Here is a 16,511-nt window from a genome sequence, read left to right on the forward strand (position 1 = left end):
ATTTTTGTGGGTTTAGTCGCAGATGCCGTCCAGCTGAGGGCTGGAGGCGGGGAGGGGGAAGGCTGCCGGTGACCCCGCTCCGGAGCGGCCCGGCAGGGCCGGGCCGGGGGAGAGGATCCCCCCCCCGGCTGCGAGAAAGCCCCGCACCCAAAATGGTGCGGGTGGCCGAGGCGAGGGAGAGAGCCGGGATGAAAGGGGATGGGCGAGGAGAGGGATTCGGTCCGCTGCTCCCGCGCCGAAAGGGTGGGAAGGTTTTGATTCCCCCCCCCCCCTTTTTTTTTTTTTTAAAGCGGGGGGGGGGAGAAAACGGACCCTACAGTCAGTTTTCGTCTTGTGTCAGGGCTTGAAAGCGCTCCAGCGTCTTCCCTGCAGGCTGCTCAACTTCAACCTGCGTGTATGTATGTGTGTATATATAGATATATATATATAAATAAGTGTGTCTATGTGTGCGCGCCGTGTCCCGCCGCCGGCCCGGGCTGATGGGCAGCAGGAGCCGCCCTGCAGCCGCGGCACCCCGCACCTCTCCAAACTGCCCCTGGCCCCCCCCCATCCCTCCTTCCCTCCCCCCATCCCTCCTTCCCTCCCTTCTTCCCTCCTTCCCTCCCTCCATCCCCGCCCGCCTCCGCGGAACCGCTCCGCGGCAGCCGCCGGGGAGAACACCGCGCCGCCGCCGCCGGGATTCGCGGCAGCTTTTGGCGAGGAGCGGAGCGGGGGGGGGGGGGGGGAAGAGGCACAAAAGGGAAGGACGGAGGGAAAGTCCCTCCCACGCCCCCCTCCCCCAAGTTTATGATGGGGGTCCGGAGGAGCAGCTCCGCTCCGCAGCAACCGCTCGCCTGCTGAAAACTTGCCGCTCCGCTTTTGGGGTAAAGTTGATGCTTATTGTGTCTTTTCATTGTGCTTGGGGTTTTTTTGGTTGTTTTTTTTTTTTTTTTTTTTAGTTTCTTTTTTTTTTTTCTCCCTCTTCTCCCGCTTTGGTCGGAGGTGCCCTGCGCCGGGGTGGGGTGAGGGAGGGTAGAAATATTGCCGGGGGGTCTCCTCGCAGCGAGTGCCCGAGTGGGGGGGGGTGTCCCGTCCCGTGTGCCCCCCCCCACTCCCCCGCAGGTGAGCAGGGCGGATGCGGCGCGGGTGTCCGTGTCTCTGTGTGTGTGTTTGTGTGTGTGTGTGTGTGTGCCCCCCCCCCCCCCCCCCCGAGCCCGCCGGGCCCGGGCTTTGGGCCGTGCCTCCACGGCCATTGTTTTTCCCGGTGGGTTGCGGTGACAGTCCCAGCCCCGAGCCGCTGCCGGGACCCTCTTGCCCCGGGTCCCGGAGGATAGCCGGGCTCCCCAAAGCCAGTAGCGAGTTCGCCTTTTTAAAAAAAAAAAAAAAAAAAAGTTGCCCCCCCCCCCCTTCTTGTCACCCCCCCGCCCCCCCGGGAGGGGCAATCTTTCGACAAGTATATTTGCTGAGGAATTTAAAAAATTCCCCGCTGCAACTTGATCCCTGTGTGATGAGGAGCGGCTTGGAGAGACCCGGACTCCAATCCTATTAAGGACTTAGAGAGTTGAGAGTTTTTTCCCCCGGACTCGGTGGCTTTAAAACAATCGGGGAGGAGGGGAGGGAGATGGGCTCATCGCGATGCCTTTTCTGCCTCAAGTGATTGCCATCAGTTCCTGGGAAACCTGACTTCTCCAGCGCTGGGGCTTCGGGGGGTTTATCAGTGGTCCTGCCGCTGGCCCCGCTGCCGGCTTTTCCGATGGTTAAGGGCTTTTCTGTACGTATATATAGTTACATTTGGGTTCTGCTAACCTGCAGCCTGGGCTTCAGAACTTCCCGGGACGGGGCTGCCCCCCCGCCGCGGGTGCGGTGCGCGGTGCGCACAAAGCCGCGTCCCCTCCGCGGGGCCGGGGGTCCGGCTTCGCCCCCCGGGACGTGTGTGCGGGTGAGAAATGGCCGGGCGTGGGGGTCACCGCGGGCCCAGCCAGCGAAACTCGGTGCCTTCCTCTAGATGCCCTCGTATTTCATACAGCTCCAGGTACTGGAAACCTGTATGCCCACCTTTGTGCGTAGAGAAATTAGCCTTTCATAGGAGTGTCGTGTTTGTATTTTTACAGCCGCAGATAAAGGCGCTAGTTGTAAAACTTTGTCCACCCCCCTGCCAATCCCCTTCACTTTTTTATTTTATTTTATCTTTTTTTTTGCAACTGAGGCTCTTGGGACGTACAAGAATTTGAAAGTAAACGTTCGACTAGCATGCTGCGTGAAACAGCATTTAAACAAATAATGTATTGGCACGCACTGTGGAGTTGGTGCCAAAAAAGTAAGGTAAATAAGCCATGAAATTCAAAATATACAGAAATGCAATAGACTGATTTGTTCTAAGACTTGCTGATTTGATCTGTTTGTTCTAGCTACCTTGCTTTAAAAAAGAAAAGGTTTGGGTTTCTCTAGTTCTAAACCTAATTCACTTAACTTCACTAGAAAAGAAACTACATTCACCTGGAACAGAGGATCCTGCTAAATAATTGTTTATGGTCCCGGGATGTTTGAAATGCACGGCAATTGCTGCATACAGCAACTACAGTTGGTGGATTGGTTTGGTTCAACTTTTCTGATGGGCAGATATGGTAATTTGTATTTTGGCTGGAACTTCAGGAAATGTTGACACCTGTCAAACTTTGAATTGCAATAAAAATGTCATATTGAACGTTATTGCGAAACTGACAACTTTTAGGAAGTGAATGAAATTCATTATGGCTTTTCCACTGTAAACAACTCTTGGAAATTTGTCATTTGATTGAAAACATGACCTATCTGTAGCACTGAAAAGTGCCTGATCCACTGAAGATGAACTGTTAATCTACGGGTATGTGTATATCCAAGCCTCTGGTGTATGTTTGTGAAAGAGCTAATCTTTAAAGCAAGGTGAGGTAAGATTCACTTGATCTTGAATGTTGTTATTGCTTAAAGTATGTGACTTTGAAGTGCCCAGAAATGCAACTGCTGTTCTTCAAAGAAAAACAGATCTCGAGGACTGTTTCCAACTTCCTTTCAATGTCTTTTTTTCAGTGTGTCAAAGGGGGATGTATACAGATGGACAAATACTGTTTGTGTTAGGTCATTCATTTAGAGAAAAATTAGAGCCGTAGAAGAATTTGAACTAGATGCATATGCCAGTATAAATCTAGTGTAATTTCATTGAAGCTACTCCAGTTTATACTTGTATAAAAGAAAACAGAACTTGACCTCGGATATCCAATAAGCAGCAGCCAGCATTCCCTAATGTCACACTGAACACTGAAGTCGCATTTGGGAAAGGCAGCCTTTTTGCAGCATATATATAATGACCAGAATTTTTGACGTTGTTTTGAAAACCAGTTGAAACTTTTATGGCAAAGAACCATTTTTGACTATGGTTTCTGTGATTCTAATGATCTCAAAGGTTTATATCACAGCTTCCCTTTCAGTGGCATATTTGTACAGAAGCTGTACAGGCTCTGAGGCTATGTGATCAGCTGTATAGGGGAAAGGTTATGTGATCACTACATCACTGTATAACTTGAAAATACATTTTTCATGATCCTGATACTTTATTTCTATTTAGAGAGTTTGACTTTTTCTAATGAGTTTTCCAGTCCTCTGGCCCCATCTTTTTTGTCTAAGGATACAGGAGAGCATCTGACCTAGTATCAGTAGCATTATCTTCATTTTCTGCTGGTAAGTGCAGAGGACACTTGGTTAACTGCCTCCCCCTGGTTTTGGTGGCCTACTGTAAGCCAGTTGTTTGCCCTGTAGACTGAAAGGTACACAGATACTTCATGCTTTTGTACTCTGAGAAGTGCTCTGTTCATAGTGAAGTTTCCAGTGCAGATTAGTGAAGGCAGTGGATTCAGTAAGCAGCGACCAAAATCTGTATGTATTTGTGCAGCAAACACCTATCTATTGCTCCATCACAAAGCCTCCACTTAATAATCTGGCCAAGGATTTCAAGGCAGCGAGTTTTTTCAAAGAAGCTACTTAGGAACATTAGATGTGACTATAGCATCAAACTAATTAGTTGCCACTCCATTTCTATGAAGCTGCCAGGGCTTTATAGAAATGTGATATTTGCACTTCTCACTTGCTGTTGAGGTATTGAGGTTAAGCAGTCTCTGCTTTTTGTCTGCTTTTTTTACTGATGGGAAAGATTCCAGAGCATTGTTTGAGAGCTGCACAACCCCCTTATATACCTGGGTAAATATTTTAAACAGTTGCGCATTTGGACAACTTGCCACAAAGCATTAAGTGGTATTTAGGGTTTGCTTCAGCTCTGTTCCCAGGGCCCTTTTAAAGAAAACCAAAACAACAGGAGGTTTTTGGGAATGAATTAAATCAACACTAAATAAAATAATAGCAAAGAATGACTCCTAGTATGAATGACGGCAAGAAGGCATAGTGTTTGAAGAGAAATAATACATGTGTGCCTGTGCATCTCTACCTATATGTACACACATGTGTGTATGCATGTAATACATACGGATTTTGACCCAGGTATATAGCAGGTCCCATGTACGTGTATCTTCTAGACATTTACTGGTATTTGGTGTGCAAGTAATAAGAATCGGATCTCACACCATAATCTTGATAGTTGAAGAGGCAAAATTGCAGGTTTCCCTTGTGAACAAGGGACTGGAATGGAAATACTGGGTAATCGGGTCTAATTTTCTGCAGGCCAGTTCCAGCTAGGAGTGAATATGTGTTAGATGTGTAGAGTCCAGGAGAGGCCACAGAACTTTTCTTCATTCACACTCATCTTCTGTAACACCGCACCCCATACCCTTTAACTTCTCCTAAACAAAACCAAACTGAATACACAAAAGCTGAAATGTGCTGCGTGAAGAGAACAGGAAAGTTGTTGTCCTGTAATTCAAAAGTTCAGAGCCATAAAAATTGTTTGGGATTTGTGAATATTCGGTGCCACTGAAAAAAGAGGCCTTGGTGCCTGGAAGTGGACACCCAAATTAGAAAACACTTGAAAATAGGCTCCCCTGGGCCCCCATTGTAAGGAATGGAAGTGTTTCTGGTACTGTCCTGGGCATGGCTGCCCAAATACATTAGTCACCGGTGAGTCTTTTCTCATCATCTCACAATTATTTGCGATTGACTGTCACCTTTCTGCAATTATAAATATTCCAAGAGGAAACAATGCAAATTAGAGCTGTAGGTACCAGGATCTTTGTACTGGATGTATTTCTTTTTACTTTCTAAGTGTTCTTTTTCATATGAAAAGAGTTTAGCAGCTTTATCCTTATTCAAGTCTTTTCTTTTTGTATCTGCTGGGGAGAAAACCATTAATTTTGAGGAATGGTGAGAGTAAGCCTTAAGCTGTCTTTGACATTTTAGTTTAACTTGAATAGGTTAATTTTTTTTTTTTTTTAAAGAAAACAAGTTGGTGGGAAGTGTGTTTTAACTGTGAGCGCCTGATTTCAACCATTAGCATAAGAAAAAAAGTTTTAGTGCATTTACTATTGTATTGAATGAAGAGTTCCAACAGTCAGGGAAAAGAAAGTAAAAGGCTGTAAAGAAATGATGGTCTATTCAGATTATTCAGCAGCCCAAAGCTCTGGTCATCTGCCTCTGAAATCTGTGATCGGGATATCACTTTTATCTTCCTGTGCCTTTCTCTCGCCTTTTTCACATGTTCACTTTTGTCAAGGTTTATTGATCACGTTTTCTTCTCTGCAAATCTGTGGAAAATTTAATGAACCAAAAACAACAGAGAAATAAAAGGAACTTTTTATTCATTAGCACTAGATTGAATTTTGTTCTATAGTCACTACCCTCTTGCCTCCCATGTGCGTCATTGTGTCGCTCCTGCAGCACTTACAGTACATACAGTGGGGATGGCTGCATTATGAATTCTCTTCCAGGGAAAAGTTTGTTTAATGTTGTGATCTCCTGGCAGATCCAGCCCTGCTGCTTGTCTCTTCTTCTCTGCCCTCCTGACATTCAGATTCTTGACTGTGGTGCTTCTGCCACTAAATACCTTAAAGTGTGTATTCCGCAGAGCATTTACATCTTCAAGAATGAAATGTATTTGCTGCTTAGCAATTAAACCCAAATTTAAATGATTGCAGATTAGTAGTGGTTATTTACAATCCTGATTGTTTTGGTGCTGTGATCCTTGTTCATTACACATCTGCTTTGCCGTGGTGCTGCCCCAGAGGGCTTTGTGATGCAAATGCTTTTGTTAACTTACAAATAGTTTCAGTATCTAGATCATCTCAGGTGACATATTTAAGTCTCTTCTTTTTTCCCAGATGGACTTAAAAAGCTGTAATTAAATGTGGCTTCCAGTATGATTAAGCTTTGCTAACATTTTCCATGGAACGATTTACTTGAACTCTGGCACTTTCTGATCCTGTCACTGGAAGAGTTTTCAATAAAGGCCCTTTTTAACATTAATTTTATTTCATTTAGTGCAGCTTGTAAGTGTAGGGAAATGAGTTAAAATGGAGCATATATCTGCCTGAGAGATTTCTTGGGTGTTTCTTGATTCCAAAGAACTTCACTGCTGCTCTGTGTTAAATGCTAAGGTGTAAATCCCAGGGGAAGGAGAACCATGGAGTTCTGTAGAATAGTCCCAAATACCTTGTAATGAGTAGTACTATCAGTGCTGATACTTTCAAGGGATGAGCTAAAAGCCACAAAAGGGCATCCGTACTTGAGCTTGTAATTTCAGCTTCAGCGATAGCACATCTGTGACTGCATCTGTTTTTCTGTGCACTGAGTGACTCTCCGTTCTGTAGGAATACACACCTCCAATCTTAAACTGCCTCTAAATCTAGAGAAAGGACTTTGTGCCCAGCAGAATGAACCCTGCTGGGAAAATCTGGGCTCCTGTTTAGAAAAAAAAAAAAAAGTAATGAAAAAGTCTTTTATCCCCTGTGAAATGTGGGGTTTTACTGTAGAGAATTCATTCAAATGAAACTAATGAAATCTTTCCAGAGGAACACGTCTTCTCTGGGATGCTCTGCTGCGCAGCGGAAGCCACTGTGGGTCCAGCCCCTCGGTGATGAGCACCCTGGGGTCACCGTCCCTCAGCCCTGCCAGGAGGGGACAGGGACCCCCGGCGGGGGACTGGCTGGTCCTGCCCAGGCTCTGCCAGGGCTGCTCAGCTGCACAGCTGAATTCCTGCAGTAGCAGCGGAAAAACTTCCAGTGTTACAAATGCGATTCAGATGAGTAGGAGATGCTGTAACATCACAGTGCTGTGGCTTATATTCCACACTGGGAGCTTTAAATATCCAGCCTCTGGAAGTTAAATCCTTTTTTTTCTTTAAATGTCCCATATATTTAGTGATTATATTCTCTTTGAGCAAGTGGATCACCTGGAAGTTGTCTAGCACTGTGTTAAGCGGTTTGATTCTGTTATGAAAATTCATTGAAAACCCCCTGAAACATCCCACCAAATTCTTTTCAGCTTGAAAAGCAGAATCCCTGGCTAAAATCAGTATATTTCTCCCTTCCATACTGACCTGTGGAGTCTTACTAGAGCCCCTTCTATGGTACCTTCTCTAAAAGCAAGGTCTGTTGATTGCAATGGTGTTAAAAGAGCATCGGTTCCCAACACCAAGATAGCTCCTTTTCAGAGCAATCCTCAGCAATGCCTCTTTGTGCAGTGGACAATGCAATAAGTCAGACAGGACTTTCTGAGCCACCTCTATAAGGAACTGTAAGGGCTGCTGAAGTACACTTGTGTTAAGTTGAATTGATTGAAATTTAATGGCTGTTAGTAGCTATGAATGGTAATGATTTTCTAGAGTATCTTCACCATGCTTGACATTAATAACTGGAGAGTGTGTATGTGTGATGCTAGTGTGTTATTCATTTTAAAGATGCTTTCTCCCAGCCCTCTTTCCCATAATTTAGTTGTTTTGATGCTTCAGAAAAAAAACCTGGGGCTTCGAAGAGCACGTACATCTTGTCAACATAATTTTGTGCTCGTGATTTTTATTTTTTCCAATTCCAACATAAATCAGACTACAATATAGTGAGAGTGATGAATTTGTTTTACATGCCATCATGAATTAATGTTATGCAAATAGAAGCTTTACAGGTGCCATGATTTACTTAATAATTTCAAGTTCTAATATTTAAGCTCATTCATTATGTTTGAGTAAGAAAAAAAAAAGCCACAACATGTTCATATTTTTAAATGTGAAATGTGAGATTTGTGTGCATTTGCTGTGTGTAGTTGCTGTGTAAGCACATTTGATGGCTAAGAAAGAATCAATCAGTGTTTGCATTCGGCACCTTATTCCTGTAGATGTTACAGAGACATTTCAAAGAGAATAATCAAATATTTGTGTGTAAGGAGAGGAAGATGCTGGTAAAACATCCTTCAAGAATATAAAGAAGCAGAAAACTGCCAAAGTAAAGTTTTTTGGCCTTTAAAAATTGAGCAGAGCAGCGTGGTTTTGCTATGCTAAGTGGCCTTTATTTCATCCTGAACAGCTCTCTGTGGGCTGCTCCCAGACCTGCCGTCTTCGCCGTATGGTGAGGAAGAGCAGAGGAGCTGGTGAGAGCTATAGGCGTCCTGGGTCAAAGGTGAATGCGAATGTGATCGCAGGGTTTTCAGGCTTTGATATCATTTTTAGTGTGCTTCCCAAAGGCTAAGGACAAGGGGGAGAAAGTTTGACACATAAATACATCTTGAATCTCTGAAGATAAGAATAGATTTTGACTTTATTTCTCAAAAAATTGAGGTCACTGTGGTCTGATGACAGGCTGAAAGCCCATCACTCAATTTTTTTCTTTTTCTTACTTTTTATTTTTTTTTTTTTTCCAAATGAACAGACAGAAGCTTATTTTTGATACATTGTACACATTGAGTTAGTGACAGCATATTCAGGTTTTGAAGTTTGTAGCCCCAGGGTCAAGGTTTAGCATCAACATGGGGGCCTCCCTGCCCAGGTAGTAAGAATGTTAGTGATTATGTCACAAAAGAACCAAACCTCTTAAATTTGGTAACGTAGATGAATTAAAAGTGAAGCTTTACAAAATGTGTTTGCTCCATGTAACAGGACCATGTGTTTCCATGATTGCTACAGCCATTAGTCATGGGACTAGGCTCAAGAATTGCTCCTTGACCTCTTCAAGCCCAGGGGACTGTTGGCCGGGGAGCAGAGTCGTACTTGGCTTTTAGTAATTTTGACAACTTCTCCTTTTGCTTTGCGTGTTCTTGAACAACTCAGAGGAGAAATTCATCCTGATATGCTAGTCAAGCCAAGGATTTAGCTGGGTGTTAAAGGGCCATTTGGGAAGTGGTGCACAGTGTATGTTCCGTGATCAAGTTAATTATGTTGCTTTGGCAACCACAGGTTTGGTATTTCCTGACTAGGGCTCGTTGATGGAGTCATATTCCAATATCTGGCGTCATCAACGCTAAAATCTCCTGCAAAATCAGTCAGTTTTGTCAAAAAGTGGCAGAAAAAAAGAGATGAGAGATCTTTCTGAGTGTTAAAAATTCATTTTTTTACAGGTTTTGTGTTGAAATAAGTGTCTACTTGGAATTTTAAAATATAATTCCATTGTAGGAAATACAGTAGCAATAAAATTGATTTTCCAGTAGGCTCCAAGTGATTGTTTTAAAATTCTTTTTGTGGAGAATTTCAGCATTTTTGGGTTTTGTCCCAATTCACAATAAGTCAGATATGGAAGTCTCAAATTCCTTTGTAAACTGCAGTAACTGTGTTCCTAACTTTTTTGATCTTCCCTTCTCAGAACTGTAAGGGAATACAGACCTGAGCATAGTACATGTTTTACCAAACCACGTCCATGGCTAATTTTTTGCCTTTGATTTATTGTGCGTGTTGTTGGGGTCTTTCCCCGAATTTTTTTAAAGAAAAGGGAATGAAGGGGAAAACATTGTGCCTATTGGGGTTGCATTGTCTCGGCAAAGCCTGCACCTAACGGCTGACGCTGCTGCAGCACTCTTTATTTTCTATTCAAAAAAATCTTCCTACTTCTGCATTTTACTCCAAGGTCTCTGGCAGGGCTTGCTAAAATTTAAACTACGCGTTGGACTTTTTCTGAGAAACTCGCTGGTGCTGGAGGTGAGTTCATCCCTCTGGGACAAAGCCCATGGCGGGAGGTGGGCGGTGAAGACAGGTCTGGATCTGCGTCGAGGGGACGGGGCAGCACCGGCAGCCGCTGGAGGTTGCACCATTCTCCCAGGAGCGTGCAAGGTGAGGGATCCTCCTCCTTTGCTTTCCAGAGGGCATTTCCAGCGGTGCAGATGGCAGGGGGATCTTTGCCAAGGCATTCGTTTCCTTTAATCTCTTCTCAGGGTAGAGATACCCGAGAGCCAGACGCCATCCAAGCTGTTGAAGGTGGGAGATGAGCAGGGCTTTCCTGGGGGGGAAACTCACTGACGGTGAGCCGGAGTCACTTTCTGCTGGCTGTTCTGGGCTGTTTTCAGGTTTGACCGTTTCAGGTCACCTTGGGTACCTCCACACCGGCCGATGGTTTGCCGGAGAGGCGCTGCCTCGGATCAGGCTGGCAATTTCTAGTGTCTTGGGTGCAGTCAGCTGATGATGTGCTCCAGCCGTCAGGCTGAAGGAAGGGGGCACAAAATAACTTGGGACCCCTAGCCCTGGCCATTTTGGTGTCTTTCTCCTTTGCTGTTGAAGACGCAACTTCGGAGCCTAGAGGGACCTCCTGGCTTCACCCCAGTCCCCCCTCTTGTTGCTGCATGTGGAATAAGCAGCATGTTCATGGGGTTTACCAGGAGCACATCTTCTCAGTGCGGCGTAGGACCCTCCGGTGGAGGTGAAGGCGGCAACCACTCGGGATGGCCTCTTCAAAGTGGCTTTTCCCTCCTTTCCTGGGCCACTCTCTTCTCCTGGCATGACGTGGCTGAGGGGCTGCCACCCTGGGGCTGGCTGGGTGTTAGCCCTCCTGTAAGGAAGAGGAAGCAGTTGGGTTTTTGTTGGGGTTTTTTCCCCTCTTGCTACGTGTTGTTAGTTGCTAGGGTGAAGTCTGTGCTTCTTGCGCGCCAAACAGCGTGCCTTCTGGGTGTCGTAAATCACGCGTCCCCACGAAGCTCCCGTGTAGGCTGGATGGGGAGCCGTTGGTGCAGCAGTTCAAACAAAGTGCAGTGCTGCAGGTGCTCTTTTGCTGGCTGATTGCTTCAAATGTCACACCTCTCCTTGACTTAATGTCTATGCTATTTCAACATCTCATGTGAGCTAATGGAGTTCAGGCATCACCCATTTCTCCCTCTCTCCCTGGAGGTTACAGATTTCTGGACACCCTTGAGATGGAGTTTTAAGGTTATCGGTGGCATTTTGAGGTCACAAAACTGCAGCACCCTGTCTTCTCACCAGCTAACCAAATGACTAATTAGTTCTTATATCGCTGCCGTTATCTTTTTCTCTAACTTTGGTTCAGCTCTGCAGGATGAAGCTTGCTAGGAGACGACATCTGAGAATAATTTGATTGGAAAGTTAGAGGCAGATATGGTCAAGAGACTCCATATGAGCAAACATTGGTGCCTGTGTTCGTCTGCGTACCTCAATTCATCCATGTATATTAAGGCATCTGTCAAAGCACAGTGTTTTTAAAAACAGCTTTCCTATAAGCCTTCTTATGATTATGGCAGTGAAGATACCAAATACACAGCACTTTTAATTCCATTGTAATTTGGGTTAATTCCACAAGGTTGGGTTTTTTCTTCTTCTTTTTTTTTTTTAACAAAGGCAGCTGTGTACGTATTTTTTAGTTTATTTTAGTGTACGTGCATTTTGCATCAGGGCACTGCGTTGTGCACCCTCTAAAACGTTTGTAAATAGGGACCTGGGCAGTGCAAACCTTTGTGTGTATCACAGCCACGTTAATCCACTTTATTTCCCACTTTTCTCAGGTGTTGATGGCATCTGGTTGCGACAGATGCTTTCTGATAAAGCCTTCAGATCAACATGCCTTTGGAGACATCAGTGCTCTGTGTTGGTACTTGCAGACTGCTGTATCCAAATACTCTTCTTTAATTGTCTTATTAAGTAGAGAATTAAGCTCTGTGCTTTGACTGTTTTGGTGCCAGTGACTCTTATTGCAGGCTTTGGCACGGTACCGCGTTGTGTTTTAAAGAGACAGCATCACTTTAATGATGTGGGAATTGAGTTGGAGGATAAAAATCCGCTGAGAAAATGGCTGACTGAGAGTACGGTACGTAAAATCTGATTTTATGTTCTTCCCTTCAGACTATTAGGAGGGGGGCTTAGTTCAAATGCCTGCGATGATTTAAGAAATAAAAAGCAGAAATTCTCACTGCTGCCAGACCACAGGCTCCTCAGCGCCAGACTTGCAGACGAATGTCACATGTTGCTGTATGTTTTGAAAGCATACCATGTGTTATTCTTTAGCTGTCTCAGTCCTCCCCCCAGCTATATCATCTTCTCCCCAGCCAATCTCACAGAAAAACTTCTAATGAAATAAACTTCCCTCTTCCTCCCCTCCTGCACAGACCCTGGGATATGTTCCCCCGTACCTGTCACTCCACACGAAGGTCTCTGTCTGCGAACTTGCAGAAGTGATTTTAACTTGACTTCATGTAACTCTGCCTCTCGTGCTTTAAATCAGGCACTTCTGACACTGATATTGCAGCTTATGTTGTGTGTTAGGATCAAGAGCTCACAAATGACTAAACATATGGTTAAAACTTTTTTTTTTCATGGACTATAATATGTTTCAGTTTAACTCGGCTGTGGGTCTAGATAACGAACGTTTGCCATTAGAATCATTGCGTTTCCAGAAACAATTTTTTACTCCTTCTTTTCTACTGTCTTGGATTAGTGTTTCCTCCAGCTAATGACAGGACTGGACATGCAAACTAGATTAGAGCATAGTGTGAATAGTATAAGCTGAAAATGCTGGCATCTCGCTTTATTGCCTACAAGGTTAAGCGGTTTACTGTGAGGTCGCAAGAAGTAAACTGAAAGCAAACAAGCAAATTAATCCAGATCTCTTGGGTCCCTCCCATGGCGAGAGCAGCTCCCAGGGGATTTGCCTCTCAAATGTTCTTTGAACCCCCCCCCCCTTGCCCATCCTCCCAACCCACAGCGATGCAGAGCTTTCCCACTGATGGCCAAATTGCGTACAGACGGGAGGTCAGAGCCCGGCCACCCATCCCATACCTGGGTGTCACTCTGGCAGCGCATCCGTGGGATGCCGCTCGTCCTCCTGATCTGTGGTGCCAGGATGAATGTGGCAGCAGAAGAGGTGGTGACGGCAGCCCGGCGCTGCGGCTGCCACGGGTGGTAAAGGCTGCTTCATATTAGAGCCGCTCCCTGGGGTGGCCTTCGGCGGGAGGTCTGCTCCTGATTTCGGTAGGGGCAAGAGGCAGCCAGCGCTTTCGCTCCACAGCTCTATTAAAGTTCTCCGCACCAAAAAGCCCCACGGCTTGGGAAAGCCTGCTGCTTGGGCTTCTGCAGAAAAGAGTGTTTGAGCTGGTCCGGTGGTGGGACTTCAGATCACATCTCTGATAAGCAACAAACTGTTGGGGAGTTATGGTAAAATAAAGGATAGACGGTGAGGTCTAGGAAGACCCAAGCAGCTGGTATGAGGGATCATACCTACATGTGCTAGCTGTAGGTACATTTACTTCCTAGACCTCTGCTGAAAATTCATCATATATTTTCCTGGTTTTTTTGTTTTGTTTTTTTTTGAACACTGCCATGAATGGGATTTGTGCAAGCGCCTGCATCCAGCTGTACCTTGTAATTGTAGGTGGTCCTCCCATCTTAGGGTGCTGGGTGTTGCCAACTGATGTCCCAGTTTGCGACCATACTGGCCATACTGGGGACTGGATGGGTCTGCATATTTATTCTACTCAAAAGCTTAGATTTGAATACATGTTGAAAGGCTGGATCCCAGCCTGTGTCTTGGGTGTCAGACTTGGAGTTTTCTCTCCAGTAGAAATGAATGATTTATTGGTTTTCTATGAAAACCAGACAATAACAGAAAGTTTGTGTTTCACATTTAGGTGTAATTATGAGTGCAGTGCTTGAATGATGAGGTGTACAGTGTTCAGAAAAAAAGCTGGCACCATCCCATGTGAGTGCAAGGTTTCCACCAGGCTGTGTCTCTGACAGATCAGTCCGACAAGTCCCGCTGCGACTGGGACCTCCTTCCTCACCAGTTTCTCATGTTTACTGGGGACTGCAGTGCTCAAACTGGGCTCAGCAACCAGCTGTGTTCTAGAGGCAGAAATACTGCTGGGACATGACAAGTGCCCATGCTGGGCCCACCCCACTAAGGGAGAGCAAGTGCTGTGTCCTGCCCAGCTGAAATATATAGCTTGTGTCTATGGGGAGGAAAAGAAAGATCCTCATCTCCCACCAGGGATATCACAGGGGAGATTGCTGGAGAACAGGGGGCAGATTGGGATACAGTGGGGCGGGGGATTACGTGGTATCGAGGTAAAAAGGTGACAGAAAACCATGAGAAAGCAGGAGGAATGATGCTTCTACTCACAAAAAAACTTGTTAATTTTTAAGTGATTTCTTTTTTTTTTTTTTCCCCCCAGTTCAGGACTGAGTTGTGTTGATTGTAGCAAGGTTCTAAAACTGCTTGATCTTAGGCTAGTGCTGCTCACTGAGACCAGGTAGGGGGGAATTTGGGCCATATTTGGAGCTAGGCCAGTTTTTGTCCTAGTGGATAAAAGATGTATCTAAGGAAGTGCTTTAGCCTCTGTCAGGGTACAGCTTTCCAAATGTGCAGTCAGGTTGCCTTTATCAGTAAATTGAAGGAATCTCAAGAAAAGATTCCTGTCTGCCGCCATCCAAATGCAGCCTTCCTCCCTCAGGAAAGCTTGCGGAGGGAGGTGGAGGGTACGATTCCCAGGCACCCAGAGTCCTCATAGATATGGTTTTGAGATGAGGAATTGGAGCAGAAAACTGCTGCTCATATGGACTGGTCGCCTACATCTGCCAGCAGAGTTGGATGAGCAGTCGGTGCAGCTGCTGTTAATGCTAACCCACCTTTAGCATCTCACAGGATGGTTTTGAGCTCTCTGGAGTCATTTAACAGTGCTGGCTCTGTCTCATCTTCTGCAGAAATCCCAGAGGTGCAGTTTCATCTATTCTATTCTATGATAGAATCATAGAATGGCTTGGTTTGGAAAGGACCTTAAAGATCATCTACTTCCAACCCTGCTGCCATGGGCAGGGACACTTTCCACTAGACCAGGTTGCTCAAAGCCCCATCCAACCTGGCCTTGAACACTGTCAGGGATGGGGTGTCCGTAATCCCTGTGGACAACGTCTTCCAGTGGCTCAGCACCCTCACAGTGAAGAATTTCTTCCTTAAATCTAATCTAAATCTACCCTCTTTCAGTTTAAAGCCACTACCCCTTGTCCTATCACTACATGCCCTTGTAAAAAGTCCCTCTCCAGCTTTCTTGTAGGCCCCCTTTAGGTACTGGAAGGCTGCTATAAAGTGTCCCTGGATCCTTCTCTTCTCCAGGCTGAACAACCCCAGCTCTCTCAGCCTGTCTTCATAGGAGAGGTGCTCCAGCCCGCGATCATCTTCGTGGCCCTCCTCTGGACTTGCTCCAACAGGTCCATGTCCTTCTTATGTTGGGGGCCCCAGAGCTGAAGGCAGTACTCCAGGTGGGGTCTCACGAGAGAGGAGTAGAGGGGGAGAATCACCCCCCTCAAACTGCTGGCCATGAATTTTTGATGCAGCCCAGGATACGGTTGGCTTTCTGGGCTGCAAACGCACATTGCCAGGTCATGTTGAGCTTTTTGTCAGCAACAGCCCCAAGTTGTTCTCCTTAGGGCTGCTCTCAATCCATTATCCACCCAGCCTGTATTGATACCGGGGATTGCCCTGACCCACGTGCAGGACCTTGCGCTTGGCCTTGTTGAACTTCATGAGGTTTGCACAGGCCCACCTCTCAAGCCTGTCAAGGTCCCTCTGGATGGCATCCCTTCCCTCCAGCATGAGGTGTGACCGCACCACACAGCTTGGTGTCATCAGCAGACTTGCAGAGGGTGCACTCAATCCCACTGTCCGTGACACCGACAAAGATGTTAAACAGCAGTGGTACCAATACCGACCCCTGAGGAATGCCGCTCGTCACTGGTCTCCACCTGGAAATCGAGCCGTTGACAGCAACTCTTTGAGTGCGACCATCCAGCTGATTCCTTATCCACTGAGTGGTCCGTCCGTCAAATCCATGTCTCTCCAATTTAGAGACGAGGATGTCATGCGGGACAGTGTCAAATGCTGTGCACAAATCCAGGTAGATGACGTCTGTTGCTCTTTTCTTATCCACCAATCCTGTAACCCTGCCATAGAAGGCCACCAAATTTGTCGGGCATGATTTACCCTTAGTGAATCCATGTTGGCTGTCACCAATCACTTCCTTATTTTCCATGTGCCCTAGCATAGCTTCCAGGAGGATCTGCTCTGTGATCTTGCTGGGCACAGAGGTGAGACTGGCTGGCCTGTAGTTCCCTGGGTTTTCCTTTTTCCCCTTTTTAAAAATGGGGG

The 16,511-nt window shown here is 45.9% G+C and overlaps 1 protein-coding gene across 3 annotated transcripts in view; it reads left to right on the forward strand.

Annotated features, from left to right (window-relative positions):
* Positions 1–709: 709 nt before the first annotated feature.
* Positions 710–16,511, forward strand: part of GLI2 (GLI family zinc finger 2) — a 200,554-nt gene continuing 184,752 nt past the window's right edge. For 2 of the 3 annotated variants that reach the window (XM_075028752.1, XM_075028753.1), the window contains exon 1: positions 710–863. The gene's annotated coding sequence lies outside the window, so the exon portion shown is untranslated. The remainder of the gene's footprint in view (positions 864–16,511) is intronic. The other variant, XM_075028754.1, reaches the window with a different exon arrangement.

The sequence above is a fragment of the Buteo buteo genome, chromosome 5 (genome assembly GCF_964188355.1).
Source record: "Buteo buteo chromosome 5, bButBut1.hap1.1, whole genome shotgun sequence".
Classification (NCBI taxonomy): domain Eukaryota; kingdom Metazoa; phylum Chordata; class Aves; order Accipitriformes; family Accipitridae; genus Buteo; species Buteo buteo.